The sequence below is a fragment of the Peromyscus maniculatus genome, chromosome 2 (assembly GCF_049852395.1).
Source record: "Peromyscus maniculatus bairdii isolate BWxNUB_F1_BW_parent chromosome 2, HU_Pman_BW_mat_3.1, whole genome shotgun sequence".
NCBI classification, from domain to species: Eukaryota; Metazoa; Chordata; class Mammalia; order Rodentia; family Cricetidae; genus Peromyscus; species Peromyscus maniculatus.
The window spans coordinates 135,845,706-135,864,908 of NC_134853.1; positions in this window are offsets into that span (position 1 = coordinate 135,845,706).

Here is a 19,203-nt window from a genome sequence, read left to right on the forward strand (position 1 = left end):
AGTTACCAAAGATTGGGAATCAAACCTGAGTCCTAAGCAAGAGGAGCAAAAGCTCTTAGCTGCCAAGCCGTCTCATCATCATGAATCTTTTCAGATGCTCACTTATTGTAAAAGGAAGAGTTGAGCTCACCTAGGAGAGGTGGCCTGCCAGTTCTGACAGAGGACAAGGGCAGCAAATGAGGTGTAGGCCAGCAAACATGGCATCAGGGACCTGGACAGTGTTCTGCGTTCATCTGGTTGTTTCCAGTTTTTGAGACGTCTTACTATGTAGCCCAGGCAGACCTTTATATAATAACATGTAGTTATTTATCTTCCTTAGGGGAGAGGTTGAAAGCATCCAAGGGGAATTCTGCTCTTCCCATTCTGGTGAGAATATCTACTCTCTGAATCCTTGGGAGAAGTGTAGTTCATCTCTCTCCCTGATGGGCCACAAGTGAATTTTATTCCAGGGTCACACTGAATCTTCAGTCAACAATTACACCTTATTTCTATTTAAGCACATCTGATAACATGGCCCAAAGAGATTTTAGGGAAACTAAGCCCTTACCCTACCTACAGTATACTCTCTGTTCCACAACAGCTAATTATACATCTGAAATGTGGTTGGGCACAGTTGAGTCTTATTCTTCTTTCCATCACATTGAACTTGGGAACCTTTTCAAGTCTGTGACGTTTAGATGGGAACCATTGTGAAAAGCTAAAGTGAATGCTCTGTTTACTCACGGCTTTTATATAATTTATTCATGCTCTTTTATGCTAGCAAAATTATTCCCATGTTATTTTAGTATTTCTAATTAACCAAAGTGAACATCGTTGATGAGCGGCAGGGCTTCTCAGCTAAAGAACGCCTTTATGTTGAAGTCAGCACCACTCTGGCAGCAGAGGAAAGAGTCCCGGCCTGATCTCCGGTGCTGATGGGCAACTTTACAGATGTTTACCTGCTCATAGCTCTGGCTTCCTCAAGAAAAGAGGTAGTCACCTTCCTAGGTCTGAATATGTTCTCAACCAACAAACTTTATATTTTAAATTTTGATTTTCGGGACTGGAAAGATGGCTCTGTGTTTAAGAGTGCTGGCTGCTCTTGCAGAGGACCCGGGCTTGGTTCCCAGCATCTACATCAGATGGCTCACAACCACTTGCAAGTCCAGCTCCAGGGAACCGGACTCCTTCCTTGGGACTTGGTGGGCGCCAGCACTAACATACACATGTAACCCCTGCACAGACACACAGACACACACAGACACAGACACAGACACAGACACACACACATTTATTTATTTATTTATTTATTTATTTATTTATTTATTTATTTATTTATTTATTTATCATGGGGATATTTCATTTGTGCTCTAACAAATAAAGTTTGCCTGGAGATCAGAGTGTGGAGCTAGCCACTAGAGGCCAGGTAGTGGTGACACACACCTTTAATCCCAGCACTTGGAATCTCATGCCTTTGATCCCAGTACTTGGGAGGAAGAATAGGAAGTGATATGGCTGGGTGGAGAGAGGAAGTGATAAGGAGGGGGTGGAGACAGGAGCTCAACCCTTTCAGTCTGAGGACTCCTAGAGGTAAGAAGTCTTCCTAGTGGTTGGCTGTTCTACTTCTCTGATCTTTCAGCTTTCACCCTGATATGTGACTTCGGGTTTTATTATTAAGACCAATTAGAAATCATGCTACATTAAAAAATCATTAAAAAAGGAATAAATCTTAAAAAAAAGAAAAATGTGTTGATTCTCTTAGAACTGTCATTTAAAAAAAGCAGCTGTATTTGATGAAGCTGGCAGTGTATTCCAGCGATAAAGTATAGACTTACCATGTATGAGGTCTGAGGCTCAAGCCCCCCCCCCCCCCCCCCCCCCCCCCCCCCCCCCCGCACCAATCCAGCGATGACGACAACAGCCAGCTGCCCTTTGATACAGCTGTGAAGTAATCAGCTGGCTAGAGATTCTCCAGTAAGGAGTCCTGATGTCCTCACCATCTCATTGAAGGGACTTCTATGTGGGAAACAGTGAACGACTTCCGCTTGCACCTAAGAAGCATTACTGACTGTGATTTGCTTACAGATACATATGAGGAAGCAAAAACAATTGTTTAGAGGCCCAGAGAAGATGTGTCTCAGTGTAGGATTAGCCAAAAAGAAGGTATGAACACATTCAGTTCAGAATCTAGACACATTTTCCTTCCTCCCTCCCTCCCTCCCTCCCTCCTTCCCTCCCTTCCTTCCTTCCTTCCTTTCTTTCTTTTTTCCAAGACAGGGTCTCTCTGTGTAACAAGGCCTAGCTGTCTGGGAACTCTGCAGACAGGCTGACCTCAAACTCAGAGATCACCTGCCTCTGCCTCCCTAGTGCTGGTATCAAGGGTGTGTGCAAACACCACCCAGCTCTAGATGCACTTTTCATCTAAGTTAACATCCCTCCACACACATGGCCTCATAGAGGCCAAGCTGACCTCAAACTCACCATGTGGCTAAGGATAACCTTGAACTCTTGTTTCTCCTGCCTCCCCATCCTGAGTGCTGGAATTACAGGCATGATCAACTTCACTCAGTTTCATGTGGTACTAGGCACTGAACGCAGAGCATCATACATATTTGGTGACTCATCTACTGAGCTACATCCATAGCCCAAATTATATAACACTGATGAGCACTTTACAAATCTATTTTTCTTGATTCAGATTTATCATTTCAGCCCCCAAAGAACAAGTTTACTGTATATGCAAGAACGTTCTAGAAGTGATGCACAATTTATGTGATTTGATTAGATTTCCACTGTTTCTCCACACTATTTGGATCCAAGGCACCCACTAATTATCACTGAGAGTAATTTCCAATAGTCTTCATTCTTAACTTAAAACCCTCTACCCAAAATTTCACCCGTCATTAGTCCAAAATCAGAGTATTTTTCCTAAATGAGGTGATTGAGACAAAGTATGATATGAGATTTTATAATAGCATACAAGTTAAAGCTTGTTTATTTTTAGAATTTTACTCTTAATATTTTTGGTATGAAAGCTGGGCACTGGTGGCATACGCCTTTAATCCCAGCACTCAGGAGGCAGAACAAATGGATCTCTGTGAGTTCAAGGCCAGCCTGGTCTACAGAGTGTGTTCCAGGACAGTCAAGGCTACACAAGAGAAACCCTGTCTCAAAAAATACAAACAAAAAAAAAAGAAAAAAGAAAGAAAGGAGGAAAGGGAGAATGGAAGAGAGAGACAGAGAGAGAAGGAAGGAGGGAGAGAAAGAAGAAAGGGAAAGAGAAAGAAAGAGGTTTGGAGGGGGGTGTAAATAACTGTAGGTAACTGAAGCTGCAGAGACAAGATCGCGGATAAGAAGGGACAATGCACAGCACCATCACCAGGTCTGACGAATACTCATTGTTAACAGAAACTGGGAACAGAAGCAGGAGTAGATTCTAAGGCAGGCACAATATAGCATGGAGGAATTCGTTGATTTGGATACATATACTGCACGTTCCAGTGTTACGTGTTAACTCGTGTAGATTGAGATGGATCTGACAGCTTAATGGGCGTGTGTTACACAGTTTGGGTCTGGAAACCTGACTCAGGCTAGGAGAGAAGGAAGGAAGAACACACATGCACAAATGTAGGTGCAGAAAAGCCGGGTCAGGTAGGCTGTGCACACTGACGGAGCCACACTAACTGCTATGACACTCCTGGAACCTCTTCCGGTTTTTATGTACAGAATGGCAGCAGGCGTCGCTAGCCTCATACACAGCTGCTCTCCACCCCCAGGTTGTAGTTGGTCTTTCTGTTGGGCCACCAGCTCCCCAATAGTGACATGGAGACTTATTATCAATTATGAAAGCTTGGCCTTTAGCTTAGTCTTGTTCCCAACCAACTCTTATAACTTAAACTAACCAGTTTCCATTCATCTATGTTCTACCTTGTGGCTTTTTTTAAAATATTTTTTTAAACTTTATTTTATGTGCATTGGTGTGAAGGTGTGAGATCTCCTAGAACTGGAGTTATAGACAGTTGTGAGCTGCCATGTGAGTGCTGGGAATTGAACCCGGGTCCTCTGGAAGAGCAGCCAGTGCTCTTAACTGCTGAGCCATCTCTCGAGCCCACCTTGTGGCTTTTTACCTCTCTTTCATTTTGTATATCTGACTTCCTCTGTGTCTCACTGGCATCTCCTGCTTCACCTAATTCTTCTTCCCAGCATTCCTTTCTCTCTTCCTGGAAGTCTCGCCTAGTCTCTCCTGCCTAGCTATTGGCCATTCAGTTCTTTATTAAACCAATCAGAAGCCTCTGTAGGCAGAGACACATCTTTACAGGGTACCAAAAGATTATCCCACAACGGCAGGTTGTGACCCTTTTGGAGGGGTCGAATGACCCTTTCACAGGGATCCCCTAAGACCATTGGAAAACACAGATATTTACATTATGATTCCTAACAATAACAAGATTACAGTTATGAAGTAGCAAAAATAATTTATGCTGGGGGGCGGTCACCATAGCATGAGGACTGTATTGAAGGGTTGCAGCATTAGGAAGGTTGAGCCAATGCTGTAGGAGATCTCTGTAGGTGAGCAGTCTCAGCTTGCAGTCATCCTGAAGGAGGAAGCTGCAGCTGCTAATTTTCATACACACTTGTGAATCATTTATAACCACTCATACTTGGACCAGGGGAAGAAGGCTTTGCCAGTTCTGAGCTCACCGGGGGAAAGGTTTTGCCAATTTTCCATGGTTCTTTGACATGACCAGCTCATGCCAAACAATCCACGTTCACTGAGAACTTCAGTTGCTTAAGACCTCTTTTGCTCCCTACAGGCCGGCTGAAGATGTGATTTAGTACTGACATTTTTTTCCTCTGTAATATAGTTTTATTTTTTAATCTATATTTTTAAGTGAGCATACAAAGTAAATAATGTGCTTTACTACATATATGCAACTTTACTTCGTTCTTATCCATCCTTCTTCCTTACAGCCTTCCCATTTCCTACCAAGAAGTCCCTGCCTCTGTGTTCATGTATTACATCACTGTTTCGGGTAGGGTGTTGTTTTTTTTTTGTTTGTTTGTTTTTGTTTTTGTTTTTTTTTTTTTGGTTTTTTGAGACAGGATTTCTCTGTGTAGCTTTGTGCCTTTCCTGGAACTCACTTTGGAGACCAGGCTGGCCTCGAACTCACAGAGATCCACCTGCCTCTGCCTCCTGAGTGCTGGGATTAAAGGCGTGCACCACCACCGCCCGGCTCTCTTTTTTTTTTTTTTTTTTTTTTTTTGGTCAAATTGATAAAAGCTAGAGTTTTCTGAGAAGAGAAAATTCAGTTGAGAAAACATCTCTGTCAGATTGCCTGGGGGCAAGTCTGTGGGGCATTTTCTTGATTAATGATTGATGTGGGAGAGCCCTGCCCACTGTGGGCAGTACCACCCCCACACTGGTGATCCTGGGTGCTGTGAGAAATCAGGCTGAGCAAGCCATGAGGAGTAAGCCAGTAAGCATTGCTCCTTCATGGCCTCTGCTTCAACTGATGCTTCCAGGTTCCTGCCTTGAATGCCTGCCATGACCTGCTTTAAAATGGATCATAACTGTGAGCTGAAATAAACTCTTTCTCCCTCAGATTGCTTTGGGTCATTGTTTTTTATCACAATAATTAAAAAGCAAACTAAGACAATCACTCTGCCTTTACTTCTGACATGTGTAAAGATGGGATGCCAACACTTGACAGGTTTGAAGTAGAAAAGGGAACCTAAGAAGTGAAGGAAAGTTGGAGTGGGCTTGTTATATGCAAACTGTGTATTCGTGTCTCCACTGTCACCCTGTGGCGGCCTGGGAGACATTGCTGTCACTAAGGCACTGGGTACATTAGAGAGAGGTAAAACAGTAAGATATTGAAGAACGTGTTAGAGAGGTCTGGGGTGGTTTTCCTCTGTGTGACAGGTGAGCAGGCAAATGCCACCTTTGAGCTGAATTCCCAGGTTTCACTAGAAACGATGTGACCCTGAGTAGTGATGTCAAGTGAACACACTTAATCATGACAGACAAGGCAAGCAGACTTGTGATCAGTGAGAAGAGTGCTTTGGCCTTGCCTTGGTTCACTCCGACTGCTATAAGAAGAACACTATAGACAGAGTAATTGAAACTGCAAGTGTTTTTTCACATTTCTGGATGTTAGGGAGTCCAAGATCAAGATGCCAGCAGATTTGGTGTCTAGTCAGGTCCACTTTCTGGTTCATAGATGGTTGTCTTTTTTCTGTGTCCTAATGTGACAGAAAACCTGGAGAGCTTACCTAGGGTCTCCAGTGTAAGTGGACAAATCTCATTCGTGAGAATGTGATCCTTGGGACCTACTCTCCCAAAGGTCCTACCTCTTAATTTTTCTTACATTTATTTATTTGTGTCTGTGCACATGTTCACATGTGTGCGGCTGTCAGAGGACCACTTATAGGAGTCAGTTCTTTTCACCCACTATGTGAGACCTGGGGATTGAACCCAGGTCATCAGGCTTGGCAACAATGTCTTTATCCACTGCTACCTCACCAGTCCATACCTGCCCCCTAATACTATAACACTGTAGGTTAGGGCTTTACCATAAGAAATTTTCAGAGTATAAGAATAAGCATTCACATTTTAGCAGGTCTATAGGAAACTTTGGTTTTAGCTATATTGGCCATAATGTCCTTGGCATGAAGTCAATGAGCACTCGGTTCTTTTGGCTCCAAACCTGACTTGATTTACCATAATGGTGAGTTATGCACCCTCACTCAGTTTAGATTTAAGCCAGTTCATAAGCCTGAGTCCCTTGGCTGAGTGGGAGGATTATTGTCGCTGAGGAGTGGTCCTACACTGTGCTGCAAGAATGTATCGTTCATCTTCAACCAATAGTCTCTAAAAAGATCTTTAGCCACTCACTAGAGGCCTGTGTACTAGAAGACCGGCAACACCAACACCTGTAAGATATTTACAAACCCTTCTCTGAATCAGTCCAGGGGTTTGAAAATGACACTGTGGTTCACACACACCGGAGCTGTTGGTGGTGTGTGAAAGGTGGACATGAGACCAATTGTTCCACAGATGCATTATGTAGTCGTTTCCTTGGATCTTGAACTTGTAATCAGAATACCATGTTTGTGAGGGTTACTGGGGCAGTAAGGTCTAATTGTATCAAAATATTAGCCCAGGAATAATACTGTATCCTTACAGATGTTGCAGGTGTTTATGCCACCATCAAAGACGTGAAACAAGCTGGGATGCGGGTATCTGTCCCGTCTATAATTTAACAGACCTGTTTGGTCCTTGAAGAAGTTGAGTGGTCTTGAAGAATGACTGTAGATTGTGAGGTTAGAAGAAGAAACCGTGTTTCCCTTACTTTTGTACCGGTTGTTGGAGAAATAACTTATAGTTATTTCTTTAAAATCTTTGCAGTAGGAATTGAATTCATGTATTTGTTTAAGAGCAGGGTATCGAGAGGGATCCTGTTTGAATCTGAGGAGGAATTAGTAAAGCAAATGATGGCTATGATTACTATTTGGACTCTTCATCTCTCCATTTTATAGACAGGGTGAGAAGTTCATCTACATGAGGAAACACTCCCTTTATAGTCTGGAGGTTTGAACATGTGCATACAGAAGCTAAAGGGATGGACTCTACAGTTACTAACTTGGACTCCACATAGCCCGAGGTACCCTTCTGTGTTCTGGAGTGGGACACTGTCAGCATTTCTGCTTTGTCAGCTGGATTAATGTTTATTAGTCTTTTTAATAGAGCTCTAGAATGCTGAAAGGCAGTACATCATTTCCTGGTTCCAGCGAGCTTTGAGTCCGGACACCCTCTGTAAGAGAACCTGAACTTGTTTTGCATTTGAGTTTTAGCATCTGAATCTACCTCTGTCAGCAGGACTGGTATGTCCCCAAGTAAACAGGGCTGTCGGGAGAGGTCCAAGGGCTCTTGAGAGATGACTAAATGAAGAGTCTGAAACATGGGACTAGAAAATGAGACTTCCTGAGGACAGGTGACTGTTGAAGTTGCAGGCATGAGAGTGTCCTTCCTGACCACAGTTTGATCCAGCCTTCTCTAATCCCTCTGGAACGCCTGTGCATTCTAGAAAGGTTTGAATGGAAACGCACCATTCGAGGGGCCCCTCGGCTGTGCTGAGCTGATCCGAGCAAGCAGAGTGGAGCTCTTATTGAATGGGCAAAGGCGGGGTGCTGGGTGTGGGGCATAGACAGCGCTCTCTGGGAGTTTGGAGTCCCACAGACTGTCGGCAGTTAGCTACCACAGGCTGAGAGCCAGCAGCAGAGCGAGAGTGTTCTCTCCTAAGACTTACACACCTTGCTGTGCTTTAGTTATGTGTGTTTGGGTGTCTCCCACCAGTTTTTTTTTTTTGTTTTTTGTTTTTTTTTTTTTTTAAAGGCAGGATCTCACTCTGTATAGCCCAGGTTACTGCAAACTCACAAAATCCTTCCATCTCAGTCTCTCAAGTAGAAGGACTACAGGCACACACTACTGAACTCAGCTTCTCCCATTTAATCTTTAAGAAACGAAAAATACATTGTATGATGTACCACAATATTGAATTAAATCCCCCCCCCTCCCCGGAAAGCTGGGATCAAACCCAAGCCTTGCATGTGCCATGCACTCTCCTGGGCTGGCTTGTCCTCGTGTGTCCTCCTGGTTATCGATGACTAGTGGCTTCATTCTAGTTCTTTTTTTTTTTTCTTTCGAGACAGGGTTTCTCTGTGTAGCTTTGCACCTTTTCCTGGAACTCACTCTGTAGACCAGGCTGGCCTCAAACTCACAGAGATCCACCTGCCTCTGCCTCCCGAGTGCTGGGATTAAAGGCATGTGCCACCACCGCCCGGCCATTCTAGTTCTTTCCTGCTCTCCCCAACCCCCAACTTCATAGGCTTGCTCTAGGTGATCCTATCTTCTTCCACAAGACGCCCCCCTCCCTTTATTCTTATCCCAGACAAATTCTCCCAGTCCTAAACTGTTTTCTTAAGCTTCAGACCATTTGCACTTGGACATCTCACAAGAACTCTAAAAGCTGGTATGTCTGAAAAGGAACTGTCATCTCTCTCTTTAAATCTGCAAGTTCTGGCAGGGAATGGTGCACACCTTTAGTCCCGGCACTTGAGAAGCTGAGGCAGGTGGGTCTTGATGAACTCAAGATCATCCAGGACAATTTAGTGAGTCAAGCCAGCCAGAGCTACATAGTGAGAGCCTGTCACACACAAGCAAAATCTCCAACTTCCCAGGTTTCTGTTTGAGTTATTATTAAGTTCAACTTCTTCCACATAGTCCGAGTTAGAAATCTAGAAACTACCTTCTATTTCCTTTGTCTCTAATTCACTTTACAGCCACAGCGCTTCTCTCCACCTGGTAAACCGCTCTCCACTTCTCCAGTGCTCAGCATCCGATCCAGGACCTCGTACAAGTGGGGCAAAGGCTCTACCTGTGAGCTACACCCCAGGCCTAAATAGTTACTAAACTGTCTTCCGTGTTCTTCTGCAGAGATCCTCGGAACCATTCTCATTTCCACCACTCTCTCCCCAACCCCATTGTTTATCCTGCTCCCACCTTTAATACTCAGTCGTACCTGGTTAATGTCTGCGGGCTCCTCCATGCTCACAGACTGGAATTTAAACTCACTGGAATGGCTTTCGAGGTCCTGACCTTTCGTTCTCATCTCTTCCAGCTTCCGGTGGTGCTTTCAACTCCACAGACCCCACCCTTACTTCAGTTTGGGATTAAAAAGAAAAAAAGATTTTAGTGGTGATTTCTTCCTCCATGCTTTTTCTAGAACTCCTAATATTCTGTTGATAGACTTTTCTGGGGGGAAGGGCAGTGAGACAGGGTCTCACTATATAGCCTTGACTGGCCTAGAACTCGCTATGTAGACCAGGATAGACCACTCATAGAGCTCGGCCTGCTTCTCAGAGTGCTGGGGTTAAAGGCGCACATCACTATGCCCAGCTTTGATATGCGTTTCTGTCTGACCATCTAACTTTCTCATCTTTTCTTTCCTATTTTCCATTTTTCTAACTCACTTTGCACTTCTTTAAGGAGATTCCCTTAGATTTAGAAATACTTCAATTTCTGCTAGTATGTATTGATTTCTAATGTTTTTTCTTTTGTCCCTGGGATGCTCTTTCCTTGTTTTTTTTGTTTGTTTGTTTGTTTTTTGTTTTTGTTTTTTTTTTGTTGTTGGTGGTGGTGGTTTTTCAAGACATGGTTTCTCTGTGTAGTTTTGGTGCCTGTCCTGGATCTCACTCTGTAAACCAGGTTGGCCTCGAACTCACAGAGATCCACCTGACTCTGCCTCCCAAGTGCTGGAATTAAAGGTGTGCACCATTACCGCCCAGCTCTTTCCTTGTTTTTTAAAAAACTGAATTGAATTTATTATCGCATATGCCGTGTGAGGGTGAGTGCCATGCGTGGGCTGCGGCATGCGTGTAGAGGTTAGAGGTAACATTTAGGAGTGATTTATAACTTCACTGTGAAGTCTGGGGATCAAAGGCAGGTTGCCAGATTTGTGTGCCAATACAAGAGCAGAGAGTCCCTTTGATGGCCTATAAAAATGCTGCATCACATGTCGTAGTAGCTAGAAGAACGTGAAGATGGATCACAGGATTTGACAGTGGCTGACTACTGGTGACATTATTAAGGCCACTCCACGTAGTTAAAAGTGAGGTTTATTTTGTGGGGTAACTTACAAGTGAAGGGATAGGTAACAGGGTCTGGGAAAGGTGTGGCACAGTCCAGCGGTGTTCTCTGGAGAACTCTGCTCGGTCTACCTCCAGTGTCCAGGGTCCAGGAACCAAGAGAGCCGGCGAATCCGAATCTCCGGTCTTCAGGGTCCTCTCTTGGCCCCGCCTTGTAGGCGTGACCGAAGCCTCAGTGGGGGTTGGAACTTCCAGACCAAAGCTGGAATGGCTGGCTACCCGCTACAGCTGACTGGAGAGTCAAACAACACAGATCTCCACTTCCAAGTCCAGATCCTGTCTGAGCAATCCTGTGACCCTACACACATGGGGGGGACAGGGATATCTAGATATCCTTAAAGGCTTGTTTCCCTAATTTTCCATGAACATCTGAGCCCACGGAAGTGGTCCATTACCCAACCCCCTCCCCGTTAAGAGCTAACATTCTCCCCATGTGAGAAAATGATACAGTGCTCATAAACTAAGCCCCTGCCCCAGGAGCTGGCCTCACGTGTTCTCTTTGTTATTTGACCTATAACCTGGATTAAATCACGTGGTAACACAGCTAGGGATACTTCCATAGGATATGGAAGGGTATAAGCTATTATAAATCCATTTGATTTGCTTGTGTGGCTCTTGCAGAATCTAGAGGAAATCTAAAAGAGGTCTGTAGATCACCACAAGCTCAGCCAAGGGGTAGCTCCAGTTGTATTAGATGTGATATTGCTGCTGGATTAGATTAATGTGGTCTCAGATGCACAGTGTGCAGCCATTGAGTTAACAAATGCAGTTCTCCTAGTCTGATCAAAAAGAGGAACAGAAAAAAATTATGGGGGGGGGGAAGGCTGGAGAGATGGCCTCACAGTTAAGCACTGGCGGCTCTTCCAGAGGACCTGGGATTATTCCCAAGCACTCACATGGCAGCTCACAACTGTCTGTAACTCCAGTTCTAGGGGATCCAATGCCCTTCACGGGCACCAGGCATGCAAATGGTGCAGACATAAATGCAACCAAACATCCATTCACAGAATATAAAACACGATTAAAATTAAAAATTAATTCCACATAGAACACAGCTATTGTGTCGGAGTTCTCCTGAGAAGACTCACAGTGTTAGCTGGCAATCTAGAGACCCAGGAAAACTAACTCCTGCTAGAGGCCCCACAGTCTGGAGACCCAGGAAAAACTAATTTTCAGTTTTTAATCTCAAACAAATTAAGTTCAAAGACAGCCAAGCAGGAAAATCTTCCTTTTTGAGGGGAGGCTAGCCATTTTTGTGCTATTCAGGCTTTCAAGTGATTGAATGAGACATGCATGGGGCGGGGTGTGCAAGCCTTCTTAACTCATGGATGATAATCTCATCCCCAAATATCTTCAGAGAAACACTTGGAATAATGTTTGACAAGATATATGGGTACTCCATGACCTATTAAGATGACACATAAAATTAACTGGTTATTTACAGTTTTACCTTAGAATTATGTTCAATTTCCTGCCTTCTCTCGTTATGCAGTATGACTTTGAGCATCTCAAAGACACTGATCATAGCCAGGTGGTGGTGGCACATGCCTTTAATCTAGCACTTGGGAGGCAGAGGCAGAGGCAGGTGGATCTCTGTGAGTTCAAGGCCAGCCTGGTCTACAGAGTAAGTTCCGGGACGGGCTCCAAAGCTACACAGAGAAACCCTGTCTCAAAAAAAAAAAAAAAAAAAAAAAAAAAAAAGGTACTGACCATATCTGACTATATCAAGCTGGTTGAACAAAAGAACAAAATGTTATTAAATATTAAGATGTTGGTAGCCTATCTAGGTAAGGCATAAGCTTCACAAGATGGGAGATGAGCTCCAAGCAAATTGAACACCTATCACGTTGGTAAAATGCATATGGACCCAGTTTTAGGGTGGGCCAGGATATGCTATCCGAAGTGGTAGATAAAATTGCTACTTCTCGGATCCCCTAACACCAAAAAGAAGTATGGACTTAATAGGCCTCTTCAGGTTATAAAGGCAGCAGGGCATCCCTCCACGCCTGGGAATACAGTTCCATCCATATACTTAGGTGACAGAATGTTGCTGGCAAGTTCAATTGTCCGGTAAGCTGTGGATAAGCCACAGAAACAGTGCATCTCTTACCCACTTTGTAAAGGAGGAGTTCATAGAGAGAGATGAAAGTCTGTACAGATTCTTGTGCAGTGGTCCAGGCTCAGGGCATTTGATCAGGGACCTATGTTTTTATATTATACATTAATGACCACTAGAAAGCACCTATCACAGCCAGGCATGGTGGTGCACACTTTCAATCCCAGCACTTGGGAGGCAGAAACAGGTGAATCTCTGTGAGTTCAAAGCCAGCCTGGTCTACAGAGTGAGTTCCAGGAAAACCAGGGCTGTTACACAGAGAAACTCTGTCTCAAAGAACCAAAAACCAAACCAAAACAACAACAACAACAAAAAAGCACCTATCATGGATCAGACACTGACCAAACAGACAAAATGACTTGATGAGGCTGTGCTAATTAGCCTTTGTCTTCAGCTACCACGGAACTGGCACGACAGGTCCATGAAATAACAACCATGCTAGTGTGTAAATGGAGACTGGATAGAGATCCGACATAGAAACTTACACTTACAGAGGCTAATCTTTATTTTTTAAGTTACATTCAATTATTTATTTATGTATTTATTTAGTGTGTGTGTGTGTGTGTGTGTGTCTGTCTGTCTGTCTGTCTGTCTGTCTGTCTGTCTATGTTGGGGGTATGGGCATGTATATAGAGGTTAGAGGACAACTTGTGGGAGTTGGTTGTCAGGCTTGGTGGCAAGTGCCATTACCAACTGAGCCATCTTGCCAGTCCTAGACTTTTTTTTTTGTCCAATTTGTGTGTGTTCATGCATGCCTGGACGACCGTGTGTGGAGGCCAGAGGACAGCTGCTGGTGTTGGTTCTCAGGGTCCTCAGGGCCAATACCTTTTGTTTGAGACAGAGTCTGTCTTCGATAGGTTTCTATTACTGTAAATAAAGATGAGGACCAAAAGCAACTTGGAGAGGAAAGAGTTTATTTGGCTTACATTTTCACATCACAGTCAATCACTGAAGAAAATCAGGACAGGAACTCAAGGCAAGAATCTGGAGGCTGGAATTGAAACAGAAGCCATGCAGGAATTCTGCTTATTGTCTTGCTTGCTCCCCATGACTTTCTCAACTTGCTTTCTTATACCACCCAGGACCGCTGGCCCAGGAGTGTACTGCCCACAGTGGGGTGGGCTTTCCTCTATCAATTAGAAATCAAGAAAACGCCCCACTGACTGGCTTATAGAGATAATCTAAGGGAGGCATTTTTCTCAATTGAAGTTCCTCTTGCAAGATAACTCTAGCTTGTGTTAAGTTGACAAAAACCCAACCAGGACAGGGTCTCTTACAACTTTGCTAAGTAGCTCAGGCTAGCTGGCCTGTGAACTTCCAGGAATCCACCCGTCTCTGCCTCTTATTTCTGGAATTACATACATATCACATTGCACCTGGCTTTTTATGGAGCTGTGGGGACCTGAACCAATGTCTTCAGGATTGTAAAGCAAGCAGTTTCTCCCCAGCCACATCGAGGTTAATTGTGAATATTCAACTCTTGACAACCAAGGCAAACGACTAAGCCCTTAGTTACGGTGCTGTTTCTCAGAGACCAACTCTGACCTCTGACAGAGGATTGAGTAACCAAATAATTTAATTTAGAAGGGTCAGGGGCTTGTTTTCAAAAAGATTGATCTGCATATGGGCTTGCGCTTCTTAGCTGCATATATCAAATGTCACTAACACCTAGGATTGGTGCTTGGACTACATGGAATAGCTGCCAACCAGGGGACCCATTTCAAAGCCAAAGGTGTGTTTATCTTCTAGGCCATCAGTAAAAGCCAGAAGCTGTGAGCGTCACAAAACCCTGGAACTGCCTTCTATAAGCACATTTGGAAGGCTTAGCTCAGACATAACATTCTGAAGAGATAGATGTTCTCTTGGAGATGATGAGTAAGAATTAAATCAGGGACATCTATATAGTGCTGGGCCTCCAATAAAGGAAAATTAAGTCCAGAAGCCAATGAGTAGAAGCAGGAGTGGTCTCATTTGTCATTCCCAATGACCTTCTGGGAGACTGCTTGCTGTCCCAACTCTAGGCTTTGCAGGATTAAAGGTCTTGGATCATTAGACCCTAGGTTATAGGTGCTGGCAGGGAACCAGAGACTCTTTGTGCACAGGGACTAGAAGATGGTATGAGTCACTGATCCTGAAGCAGAAGGACGTTCTCCTTGTATGCAGTGGGGGCAGAGATGACTCCCTGAAGAACCCAAGAGTCCTACCAGGTGCCTTTTTCTCCTACTGTAGCTGTGAACAGACTCGTGAGACATCATGACCTGAGAGGTGCATCGGCTTAGGCCTCGGAACTTTAAGGACATAGGGTTTGAGTCGCACGGTAAGTTCTAAAACTTGCTGAAATGGGAGGTGACAGGGATGAGTTCTCAGTGTGGGTGGTGGAGGAAGAAGAAGATGAGGGCTAGCTGTGACCCTGAGATCAATTGTAGTGACCGATGTCTAATTCATCTCCTACTTCTGAGTCTTTTCCTCGGAAAAGAACCACCGAAGAGCTGCCCCCTGATCCTGTGGAAGGAAGTAAATCTCTGCGTGTCTAGCAGTGGGCTGTGGCAGCCATGGATATTCTCTCTCCCATCTCTGACGGTGGGAAGCGTGTTTCACTGACGGCTTTGCTGCTGTGCGCTGACTTTACATGTGGGCTGCTCCCGAGTAATGACTGAGGGAATAAAGGGTTCTGGGACAGACCCACTCTCGGGACTTTCCGGACTTCTCTAATGAGCAGATCCAGTGTCACCAAACTTTCTTACACCTGCATTGCCATCGAAGACCCATCCACACACTCCTCCTTCCTTTCTCTGTCATCTGTATTGAAATCTCAGGGCCTTCCCAGATTTCCCTAGTTCCTTACTTTCCCCCCTTATTTTCTATAAAATATAATCTCTAATAAATTTCTTACATATTTAAATCCATCTTGACTAATATATACCTTAAATGTGCACCAAAGGGAGTATATATAATGGGTTACCACATAAGATAAAAACAGAACAGACTGTCACGAGTAATATAGATAACTCTCATGAATATATGCTTAGTGAAAACAGAAAATATTCATACTACCTGATTCCAAATAAATGAGTAGTGAGTATTTTTGAGGTGTGGGTATTGACTGGAAAAGGACACAAGGGACCTTTCTGGAATGGCAGAACATTTTGCATTTTGATCTGTGTGGTAGCTGTATGGATGTACATATCCCAAAAAATCATCAAGCTTTGCACTTCAGATTTGTGCATTTTGATGGATGTGAATTCCACTTTTTTTTTTTTTTTTTTTTTTTTTGAGACAGGGTCTCTTTGTGTAGCCCTGGCTGTTCCAGAACTCACCCTGTAGACTAGGCTGGCTTTGAACTCACAGAAATCAAATCTGTCTGCCTCTGCCTTCTGAGTGCTGGGATTAAAGGTATATGCCACCACCATCTGGACATTCTTTTAATTTTATAGCTACTTCATAGCTGAAGTGGCGTGTGATGGCTTTAAGGAAGGTAACTATTAAGTTTACTATAAACATATGTAATTAAGGGCACGGGAGGCACCGAGCCCTGTGGCCCCAGGATGGAGAAGGCCGAGGAGAAGGCGCAGGAGATGGCGAAGATGGCTGAGATGCTGGTACAGTTGGTGCGCCGGATAGAGAAGAGTCATCATGAGCGGGCGCGGTTTCCAGCCAATAGATTCTGGTCGAGTGATGACTATTGGCTGACATGACACCCTGGAGAAGCTGAAACCATTTGTGCGTGTTGTCGTGTGTCCCCCCCCCCCACACACACCGTATGACGACCTCGATATGAGTTTTTGATTATTCAGTGGTTCTTTTTTCTGTTTGTTTGGGGGAAATAACTTTGATTTGGAAAATGCGCTCACATACGGGAATTAGGGCCTAGATTGGAAGCCCTGTGGCAGTCGAATGACGTTCACTCCTGGGCTTTGGTGGTCGTTCATGTATTTTGAGGTGCTTTGCTCTTTCTTGGGTGGCCTGATAGCTCTCTGGAACTTTGGTCCCTGTGACACTTTGAGACTCGGGTTGGAGCTCACCGGCTCTGGAAGTTCTGAAGGAGCTGCATTAATTCTGGAAGACCACTCCATGCAGCAATGGCAGAAGAAGGGACCAGACTTCATCTGGGACTGTGGATGGGCCTTCCATGGCTAGGACTGATGACCTGGGAGAAGGGTCGGAGGATAGTATTGTTTCTATTGGGGCGCTTTAATTTCTGTGTGAGACCAAAGGAGGAGGGATGTATTTTGTGCAAAATTTAAATTTTATGTGCTCCACTATCTATTGTAACCTGTCTGGTGAGTTTGCACAGCCTAACTCATTTCTAAATGAAATGGAACCCAGAATGGGAGAGGAGGCCTTGTTAGTCTGTACAAGTTGGTATTTTATCCCCATATATTTGAGGAGATCCTGGGAATAAAATGAAGATCCCTGCAAAGCCCTTTGTGGGCTGGGAAGGAAAACTTGGAACTGTCTGCAATGGACCCCAAACTTGGAGAAGAGACATCTTCAAGGTTCATATGTAGTCAAGCTATAAGTGTATTGAGAAGCAGACCTGAGAAGCATTTGAGGACAAAACCCCTACCATGTTTGAAAAACAAAATCTTACATGTTAATAAAAGTATTTGTTTGCTTAATTAAAAAATATGTAATTAATACATCAATTCAATATCATTTTAAATCATGGTCTCCCTTTCCATTCCCTAAATATCTTTCCTCATTTCCACTTTATACAATGTTTTATATATAACCAAAGTTAGTATATATATATATATATATATATATATATATATATATATATATATGTGTGTGTGTGTGTGTGTGTGTGTGTGTGTGTGTGCACATACACACATACCAAAGTTAGTTTTATCAAAAACATAAGTTAGAGGCTAAGGATATAACTCAGTTGGTAAAGGACTTGCCACAATTATGAGGACTTGAGTTTGATATCCAATACTCATGTAACAACTGAGCATGATAGCATGTACTTTGTAATCTCAGTGCTGGGGAGGGAGACCAGCGAATGTCTGGGACTTGCTGGTCAGCTAGCCAAGCCTAATCAGTGCAGCTCAAGTCCCTGTGAGAGACCGTGTCTCAAAAACCAAGATGGCAGGCAAACATTCTACTCACTGTGCTACATCCTCAGATTGTTGTTTGGCTAATTGATATAACATCAAATCATCCTCTACATATTTTTTTTTTGAGACAGCATTTCTGTCTGTAGCCCTGGAACTCACTCTGTAGCCCAGGCTGGCCTCCAACTCAGAGATCTGCCTGCCTCTGCCTCCTGAGTGCTGGGATTAAAGGTGTGTGCCACCACCTGCTACCATCACGCTTGCCCTCTAAATATTTATGTTTATACCCATAGACAAATTCTATTCTTTTTAAATATTTATTTTTATTTCTAAGTATGTGTGTGTGTCCATGTGTGAGTCTGTGTATATTAGTGCCCATGCCCCTGGAGGCCAGAAGAGGTCATTGGATTCTCTGGTATTACAGTTGTGAGTCACCCAGCACGGGTAGCCAAACATGGGTCCTCTGCAAGAACAGCCAGTGCTCCTAACTGTTGAGCCAGCTCTGCAGCCTGACACTAAGCCTTAATCAGAGAAGCTTCTTTCTTTAGTGAAGGGTTATGAATTCAGACTCATGGCCTCACAAGATGCTGAGGAAGAATGACAGATGGTCGATCCACCCTAAACAAGACATGCAGCCCATCTCCCCTACGGCTCAGGGAACTTGCAGAAGAAGGGCCAGGAAGAATGTAAAAGCAGAAAGATAAGGAGAAATGCTGAGAAATGCCATCTTCTAGACAGGCTACAGCCGCTGTAGTCACAGACTCACAGCAGCCTTGGATGCCTGCATTGGGTTTGCACAAGAATGGGCCCATCGACAGTCCTGGTTGCTGGACTATTTGCTACTGATAGATTCAGGGAAAGGGGGAATTATTGCCATGAGCTGTGTACTCACTGATGACCCCCAAGGTTCCAATGGATACTTTCATCGCAGGCTGATACAGATGGTGCTGGCTAAACTAAATGGGCTATAAAACAAAATCAACAGCAGTCATGAATCCGGGAAAAGGACTGGAAGGGAGAAGCAGGTGTTGACAGGGATGGAACGGAGACAAAAGAGGGCAGGCAAGAGAGTAATCAGAATGATTTTAGACAGGCTGGAGAGATGGCTCAATGGGTAAGAGTGTGGACTGCCCTTCCAGAGGACTTGAGTTCGAGTCCCAACACCCATGTCAGATGGCTCACAACTACCTATAACTCCAAGCCCAGGGGTATTGGACAACTCTGACCTCTGAAGGCACTGGCAGTCATGTGTACATGTGCACACACAGATAAGAAAATATAAAATAACTTTAAAAAGAATGATTTTTTTTGTGTGTGTGTGTATGAAAATTTCAAAGATCAAAA